Here is a 9,163-nt window from a genome sequence, read left to right as displayed (position 1 = left end):
CAAATAATAATAAAAAAATCTATCTATCTATCTATCTATCTATCTATCTATCTATCTGAGCCCTGTAAGTAAACCATGAACTATCACTATATACTGTATGTCCTCATGCAAAGCTCTTACATCCTCAAGGTTACTCCAGGAGGACTGAACCTGAAATAAGTATTCTGAAAGTCTCTTTGAAGAAAAGCAGCTACTAAATGACCGCATACTATCTATCTTTTTGCAACTTCAAGAAGCACAAACACACAAGTGTGCGCTCAGGCCGCAGGGAGTAAAGCCATAAAACACTCTGTCCAAATGAATCCAAAACGAACATCTCCCACCAAGCCAGCGCCGCGGAAAACCCCGAGCTACAGTCAAACGCTCGTTCTTCAAGAATCGTTTAATGGAAGAAGTGACCTGCCATTCCACTGGCCATAAAGCAGACGGAGAGATAAATGCATCTCTGTTTCTGTCTGAATGAGCTAATTCACACTTCGACTCCGCTACTTCTGCGTGAGGAGACTGAGAACAGTCTGGGACGCAAGTCACAGGTGTATTTTTGGGCATTGTTACAACATAAAAGACACAAAATACACATAACAGGCTTGGAGAAGTACAGCCATAACTCAAAACAGATGAGTGCATGTTTCTGGTTTTATTATTAACTGTTTTTTCAGTGCATGATTTTTTTTTTTCTTTCAAAGAAAACAAGATGTTTGTCTTAATAATTGTTCATCAAGTGCACATTTTGACATGCATCACAGAACTAAAATAGGTTGCATGAGGAATTTTAATAAAGACTGAAAATCTAAATCCTTTTCATAACCAGCTCACTTCAACGAAGGACTTACCCATTTAAAAACATAAAAACATTTTGCGAAGTGGCAAAAGATCAGCATTTGGTTTTGCTTAAGCTCACTGTCTGTCACATACGATTCTGTTGATTCTTTCCTGGAGTTTGATCACAGTCAAAATACATATGCAGTGACGCATCTGCCTGTCATAGTAAGAGTTATCAGAGCAGACTCAGACACCGAGATGTTTTCATTTGAATGATTTCTGCTAATGGTTTTGTCTTTTCTGCTGGTGATTGCGGCAAACACATGGAAAGGGTCATGAAGCACACCAGACCTCTTCAATGGCAGAAACCTTACACACAGCTACTAGAACACAAATATTTATACAGAAATACAATCAAATCTTGCACGACAGCTAAAACACTGAATGCATCAAAATTGTGTCAAAAGTTCTGAAATGAGAACTAACACTCTTAAGGAATAGTTCACCTAAAAATGAAAATTTGCTGAAAATGTACTTACTCTCAGGCAATCCAAGATGTAGATGAGTTTGTTTCTTCATCAGATTTGGAGAAATGTAGCGTTACATCACTTGCTCACCAATGGATGCTCTGCAGTGAATGGGTGCCGTCAGAATGAGAGTCCAAACAGCTGATAAAAACATCACAATAATCCACAAGTAATCCACAGCACTCCAGTCCATCAGTTAATGTCTTGTGAAGGGAAAAGCTGTGTGTTTGTAAGAAACAAATCCATCATTGAAGCGTTTTAACTTTAAACTGTTGCTTCTGGCCAAAATGCAAGTTCATAATCATAATAAAGCTTCCTCCAGTGAAAAAGTCCAGCCCTGTTGTCTCTCACATCAAAATTCACCCACGTATCTGTTTAGAGCTGTTTTGGCTTGTAATCGGTGCTTGATCTGTGCAGATTTCTCTCCTGATTCAGACAGGATGACTCTGACGGCACCCATTCACTGCAGAGGATCCATTGGCGAGCAAGTGATGTAGCGCGTCATTTCTCCAAATCTGATGAAGAAACAAACTCATCTACATTTTCAGCCAATTTTTTCATTTTTGGGTGAACTACTCCTTTAAAGAACCTTTCAGTGAACAGTTCTTAAAAAAGAACCATATATTCTTAGTGTGAAGAACATTTTAAAAATCTAAAGAAACTTTTCCCTCTATAAAGAATTTGTGGAATGGAAAGATTCCATTTTCAAGATTCCAGATTGTTAAAGGTTCTTCATGGAAGCATCAATGGCAATGAAGAACCTTCAATTTTAAGAGTGTACGAAAGAAAACAACAGATTCTGTACTGTAATAGATACATTTCACAGCTGAAAGATCTCATCTGCGGCTTCATTGTCAGTTCTGTTCCTCACAATCCTCTCTGCCTGTTAAGGCCACAAACACACACATGCAAAACGTGCCGCCACGATGCTAGAGCATTGCTAGTTTGTCAAAGATCTTCTAGTCTGTAGATGTGGCTCGGGTTCCTCCTTCAATGTGCGTCTGTGGGATTTGTTCACCTGTTTTATGGTCTAGCAGGTGGGAATGGTGCATCTGATTTCTTAGTAATGTAAAAAGACACATGATTTGAATCATTCTTGTCATCACTAACCCAAAGTATGAGCAATATTAATAGCGATGCTTTAAATTTAGCGTGCACCACTAATTAGAGGTTTGCACTGGTTCCTGCGGCTTGTTCACACAATTTATCTCCTCAATTACAGTTTCCACAGTCACGTCTAATCGAGGCCACATTGCTGAACACACTCGAATTCAGAATGTTTAAGATTTGGAATATGTTTTTTTTTTTTTTTAACACATATTTTATTTCAGGAAAGCACACAAAAGTAATTTGAAAGTATTAAATAAAAATGGAATTAAAAAAAACGTAAAAATAGTAGTTAGTAATAATTATTATATTTAAAAATAATAATTAAACTACTTTTATCATTTATTATAATTAATAATTCTCTAAAAAATATTTGAAAATATTTAAAAAACGTTTTAAAATTATATGTTCTAATGTTTAATTATTCTGTAATATGCTAGAAATGTTCATGTTAAATAATACTTTTGTTTTTTAACCTTTTTTTTATAGTGTGATTTTTGGTGAACTGTACTGAATCCAACATAATGTTAACATAAAACAAGGGTTAAAATAAATTAATAATTCAGTGCAATTTTACAATTTTAGTCATTTTAATTAACTAAGGCATCAGTGTTTTGCATACTACTTACTAATTACTTGGAGTGAATGAGGTGAGCTGTTAATTTACTAAACAATGGACAATTTTCACTTTCTGGACAATGTAATGGACACAAAAATCTCAGTGATTTACATTGAAAGAGGGATTTTGGATACGGCCAATGAAAACAACTCCATTCGGTCGGCACCTTAAACCACCAGAGGAATGTTTTGGGTTTTGTTATAAAATAAAACCATCCAAGGCATTTAAGAGGCCCGTCTTCTCGTGATCCCATGAGGCTCTGAGACAGCAGCGTTCGCACACAGCGATCCTCTCTCCGCCTATAAACTCTCATTTAAACACGCTGTGTCAAAACAAGCTAATTAACCAAATCACACTTTAAATCTGTACATGCTGTGGAGGCATTACAGCGTTTAAAGGCTGTTTCTCAGGCCATTATTAGAAAGAGAGAACAGCGTGTTTAACATCTACTGTGTGCTGCTTTCTCATGTGTACAAGCTGCAGTACTATGAGTCTATATGCAATGGAAAATACTGGAATCAGTCGTCAGTGCTGCAGGTTTTAATATCATCTCAGCCTTGTCGCACAAAAGCACAAAATGTCTGGTGAAAATCAAACTCTTTCAATTCGATTGAGTGACTTCATATAATTTCAAAAGTCAGTCTGACGTAAAATAAAAATTGTGTTTGCAAGAGGCAAAATTAGCATTTTTGAGAAAGAACTGGCTGATGTAGTTCATCCAAAAAGTTTGTTCATGCCTTTGGATTTTTAGAAGATATTTAAGGATCTGCATGAACAACATTTGATACCAACAATAAATATCAGTTTTAAAAAACAACATCATTTATAAAACTACAATGAAAACAGAGTAATAAACATCAGCATTTAACTAGATTATATATAATACACTACAATTCAAACTTTGGGGTTGGTAATATTTTTTAAATGTTTTTTAAAAAAGTCTCTTCTGCTCACCAAGGCTGCATTTATTTGATCAAAAATACAGTAAAATGCAGTAATATTTGGAAATATTATTACCATTTAAAATAACAGTTTTCCATGTGAATATATTGTAAAATGTAATTTATTTCAGTGATCAAAGCTGAATTTTTTTGCATCATTACTCCAGTCTTCGGTGTCACATGATCCTTCAGAAATCATTCAAAAGAACAGCATTTATTTGAAATAGAAATCTTTCATAACATTATGAATGTCTTTACTGTCAAATGAACTGTCCGGAAAATGAATCACTTAAATGTTTCTTGCGCAAATTACAAATGAATCCAACAACATACAGCGCGTAAAAATAGCTGTGTGAACAATTATTCAAATAGCAGATGAATAATAAATCAATCAATCAATGTCCTCTGTGTTATCTGTACAAGCTTATCATTTTGTTGCACATTGTTCTATTAATGAAGCATCTTTAAATCACCTGCCTCTAAAAATACACCACGATTGGTCGCTTCACATGTCAGTCAGTCTAAGTGAGCGGTTCCTGGCTGCAGTGTTGACTGGACTTTACGCCAATTGTCAAGAGACTAACGCTGGTATCAGACTAATATCTGAGCAGTGGTCGAGCTGCCAGGGTTTGAATAATGTCCGTATGTTTCTGACTCTCACAGTTTCTCCATCCCAAAACACATGACATCAGCAGTTATTTCTGTCCGCCACGCCATCAATGTGCCTTTCAGTTCAGGTGAGAGCAGAAATCTCCTGACGGGACATTCTGACAGGTGAATCACACACCTCATGCTCCCGTATACACACACACACACACACGCACTGATGCAACCTGCTCGCTGTTAAATAGGTCTTTCTTAGCTCTGAAACATAAATAGAACGCGGTTTGATGGATGGTGGCCGCATGTGTCGATGCTCTGTGCGTGTTTAATGAAGCGAGAGGCACTCGTACTGAGATAGATGAAGACGAGGGGCTCAGAGGACGAACGGCAGTCCAGGCCTGCAGGGTGAAGAACTTAATTTCAACTCTACGGGAACGCTTGTGACAGCGTCCCATAACGTCCAAGATGTAGATGAGTTTGTTTCTTCATCTGAACAGATTTGTAGAAATGTAGCGTTACATCACTTGCTCAGCAATGGATGCTCTGCAGTGAATGGGTGCCATCAGAATGAGAGTCCAAACAGCTGATAAAAACATCACAATAATCCACAAGTAATCCACACCACTCCAGTCCATCAATTAATGTATTGTGAAGAGAAAAGCTGCGTGTTTGTAAGAAACAAATCCATCATTAACGCATTTTTAACTTCAAACCATTGCTTCCAGCTAAAATATGAGTCCTCTATCCATCGTCGCTCCCCTCTCGGGCCTGTAGGCACTCGTCTGCCCTGATCAGCAGTGCCTATGTGGCTTGTGGGGAAGCTGCTTCTGCCTTACACGCCATGGCGTTGTTGCAGGTTCATCAGCCCAAGGCACTGAAGAATCCTTCCCAGGCATGTAAGCACTCGTCTGCCCTGATCGGCAGTGCCTATGCGTCTTGTGGGGAAGCTGCTTCTGCCTTACACACCATGGCGTTGTTGCAGGTTAATCAGGCCAAGGCACTGAAGGACCGGCACGAGGGTGGTCACGACCCAGAAGTTCTCAGAGAACTTCGCACCGCTACTGACCTCGCGCATCGTGCGACGATGGTCACTGCACGGTCTCTGGGCCGTGTGATGTCCACTATGGTGGTCCAGTAGCGCCATCTCTGGCTGTGTCTTGAGGGAGACCGACAAGTCTCGGTTCTTAAACACCCCCGTGTCTCAGACCGGCCTTTACAGCAACTCGGTGGAGAACTTCGCCCTGGCGTGCAGCTGCTGCTTCCACCCGGCCACCGGCGGCAGTGCCTCAGTCTGCTCGTCGCCGAGGGCGGCCCCCTGCCGCCGCCCCCGCTCCCGCGCAGCAAAGCAGCAGCCGCCCCGCCCGTCCAGGCCCCCACCAAACCCGGCGGCAAGCGGAGGAGCAAGAGGCCCTGAGATGGGTGACCCAGAGATGGAGAAGTCTGCTCTTCTGGGGATGGTGAACGCACCACTCCCTCCCCCGGAGGAGGGCCGGGCGGAGAATCTTTTGTTTCGTTTTTTCCCACCACAGACTTCACGGTCAGTGGTACCCAAAACCTTGACAAAAGAGCAGTTTCCTCTATCTCTGGGTCCCCAGAGGGGACGGGGAGTTGTGGCAATCCCGGGTCACACTCACCCTCCTCTTTTGCCAGTGAGCAGCAGTGGGTGGTTCGAGAGTGCTGTAAAATATACTACTCACGCACCCTCTGCCTGAATGCAGGTAGGTGTTGCACGCACTCAGACCCCGCTTCGGACCGGCTACGAGACGCCCGGGCCGGGTTCCTGCGTTACTCTTTGCTGCCCCACTGCGGGTACATCGGTGGTTCTGTTGGTGCCACTTGTGCGGTATCTGGGGGCCTGGCTAGAGCTCCCCAGTCCGTCTCGTTGGCTCCTGCAGACCATCAGACTCGGCTATGCGATTCAGTTCACCCGGCATCCCCCCAAGTTCAGGGGCGTCCACTTCACTTCCGTGAGGGTTGCAGATGCCCCTGTCTTGCGTGCAGAAATCGCAGTCTGGCGAAGGACGCGATCGAGCCGGTCCTTCAAGCCGATATGAAGACGGGGTTCTACAGCCCTTACTTCATTGTACCCAAGAAAGGCTGAAACGTATGTAACCCTCGTTCCCTGAAGGAGGGAACGGAGACGTCACGCCCTGTAGCCACAGCTGCTGTACCACCGCTGAGCAGCCGGGTCACCGGCTCGGCTCCTCAGCAAAAACCTGAGTATGCATTGCACCTGCTGCCTGATTATACTCACGCTGTGATCAGCGGCAGCTGGATGTAATCATAGAGCTCCCCAGTCCGTCTCGTTGGCTCCTGCAGACCATCAGACTCGGCTATGCGATTCAGTTCACCCGGCATCCCCCCAAGTTCAGGGGCGTCCACTTCACTTCCGTGAGGGTTGCAGATGCCCCTGTCTTGCGTGCAGAAATCGCAGTCTGGCGAAGGACGCGATCGAGCCGGTCCTTCAAGCCGATATGAAGACGGGGTTCTACAGCCCTTACTTCATTGTACCCAAGAAAGGCTGAAACGTATGTAACCCTCGTTCCCTGAAGGAGGGAACGGAGACGTCACGCCCCGTAGCCACAGCTGCTGTACCACCGGGTCACCGGCTCGGCTCCTCAGCAAAAACCTGAGTATGCATTGCACCTGCTGCCTAATTATACTCACGCTGTGATCAGCGGCAGCTGGATGTAATCATCGTATGCCAATGTGCATTGGCTCGTTTAGTTTACACTCGAAGTGGATTGGTCTCTGTAAGCGAGATCCCAATTCGTCGGTCACCGACGTGACGTCCCGTTCCCTCCTTCAGGAAATGAGGGTTACAGACGTAACCGAGACGATCCATTGGTGAGCAAGTGATGGAATGCTACATTTCTCCAAATCTGTTCTGATGAACGAACAGATTAAAGCTAAAAAATGTGAGAAAAAATTATTAGACAACCACACTATCTGACTAGTCACAGAGATACTATTATAGTTTTTATTAATATTTTGAATCCGTTTTTTATTTTTATATTTTCATTTCAATTTTAGGTAAAGTTTTAGTAATTTTGGTTGTGTGGTTTTGTAATTTTTAGTGGAGGTTATATGTCTATATAGTTTATATGCATTTGTATTTCAGTTTGAGTTATTTTAGTACATCAAGTTTAACTTGTGAAAATGAAAAATCTGCCTTGGCAAAAACATGTTTTTTTTTTCTTTCAGTTAACATTTATAAGTATTTTTTTAAGGCTTTAGTTTTTATTTTAGTTAAGTATAATAGTCAAGCGTCATTACATTCAATCACTTTTGAGGTTTTCTTAGTGATGCTGCCTAAGAAGGTCCTTCCCTATGTAGACAGCAGACTGATCAGCTCACTAACCCGTCAGTCACCAGCAGATTTTTCTCCACGGTTTATAATACAGCCAGATTAAATGCAGAGCTTAATCTACGGCCTGATATTTGTAAACGCTGTCCAGAATCCACTATGTAAGACATTTTACACCGGCCTTCGTTTATTCAATTAGTGCTATTTATTTTCACAGAGAAATTCCCCAGTAGCGCTGGCTTACACGAACACATGCCGTGATTTCTCCACACTTGTTTTTCTTAGAAAATAATTAGCACCATAACGACTTGTTTGTCAAGCATGTTTTCGCAAGGCTGACGTGTCCTTTTCTAATACATGCATGTATATAAATATATTATGCAGACGTATGCTATTTGTTTATATATAATAATAAATGTATGTATTTACGTATGTGTTTCTCAGTGGGAGGCAAAGCTTCGGAAAAACAGAAGCCACTCTCCGTCTCTCTCTCTCTCCCGCCGCAAAAAGCTAAATAAGGCTCTTTATACAGGTAATTCTGCACTATATATAGTTAGCGCGCGTCTGGCCCGGCGCCTGTTGATGACATCATTGGTTTTGACTGCAGCGCGGATGAGTGATGACCACTGTCTGTACATGTGCACGTGTGTGTTTTCTGCTGGCTAACAACGCCGCGGCTGTGTGAGTCGATGCGGTAATGAGGCCGCGCCTGTCACTTTGGTACGACGCAGATCTCTGTCACCTGCCCCGCTGCAGGTACACGGCCAGACGGGGCGGCCAATGCTGAGCCAACGTTTGGCCCGTGAAGATCCCCCCGCAGACTCCGGGTTCTCCCTTTCCATCGCCTGTATAAAAGACTTGAGACAGTCAGCACTTTCCATAAATAAACTACACTTCATGTCCTGTGACTTTGAGGCACAAATCCCAGATAAACTATCATCTATATGCAAATAACATGAAATAAAAACACATCAAATGTCTGTTTCTCAATCCCCAAACTGTTCATCTTCTCAACTGATCAAGTGAAAAATTTAAGGGGGTCTGAATACTTTCCGTACCCACTGTATATGGGCCATTCTACAGATTTGGTGCAAACTGTTGTCCCACAACCAAAAAACACATTTATGAAGCATGTAAGTATTCAAATCTTAGATGTTTACTAAGATCCTTCTATTCTCTATTGAAACCCACAATAATATTTAAAATATTAGTAAGCTTAATATATATAAAATCATTATTTATTGGGTACTTTCAATTGGGAGGTGGCTGTCCCGAACCCTAACCCCTAAATTTCAAC

The sequence above is a fragment of the Sinocyclocheilus rhinocerous genome, unplaced genomic scaffold (genome assembly GCF_001515625.1).
Source record: "Sinocyclocheilus rhinocerous isolate Xijiao unplaced genomic scaffold, SAMN03320098_v1.1 scaffold1625, whole genome shotgun sequence".
Lineage (NCBI taxonomy): Eukaryota > Metazoa > Chordata > Actinopteri > Cypriniformes > Cyprinidae > Sinocyclocheilus > Sinocyclocheilus rhinocerous.
Note: the sequence above shows the minus strand (reverse complement) of the source record.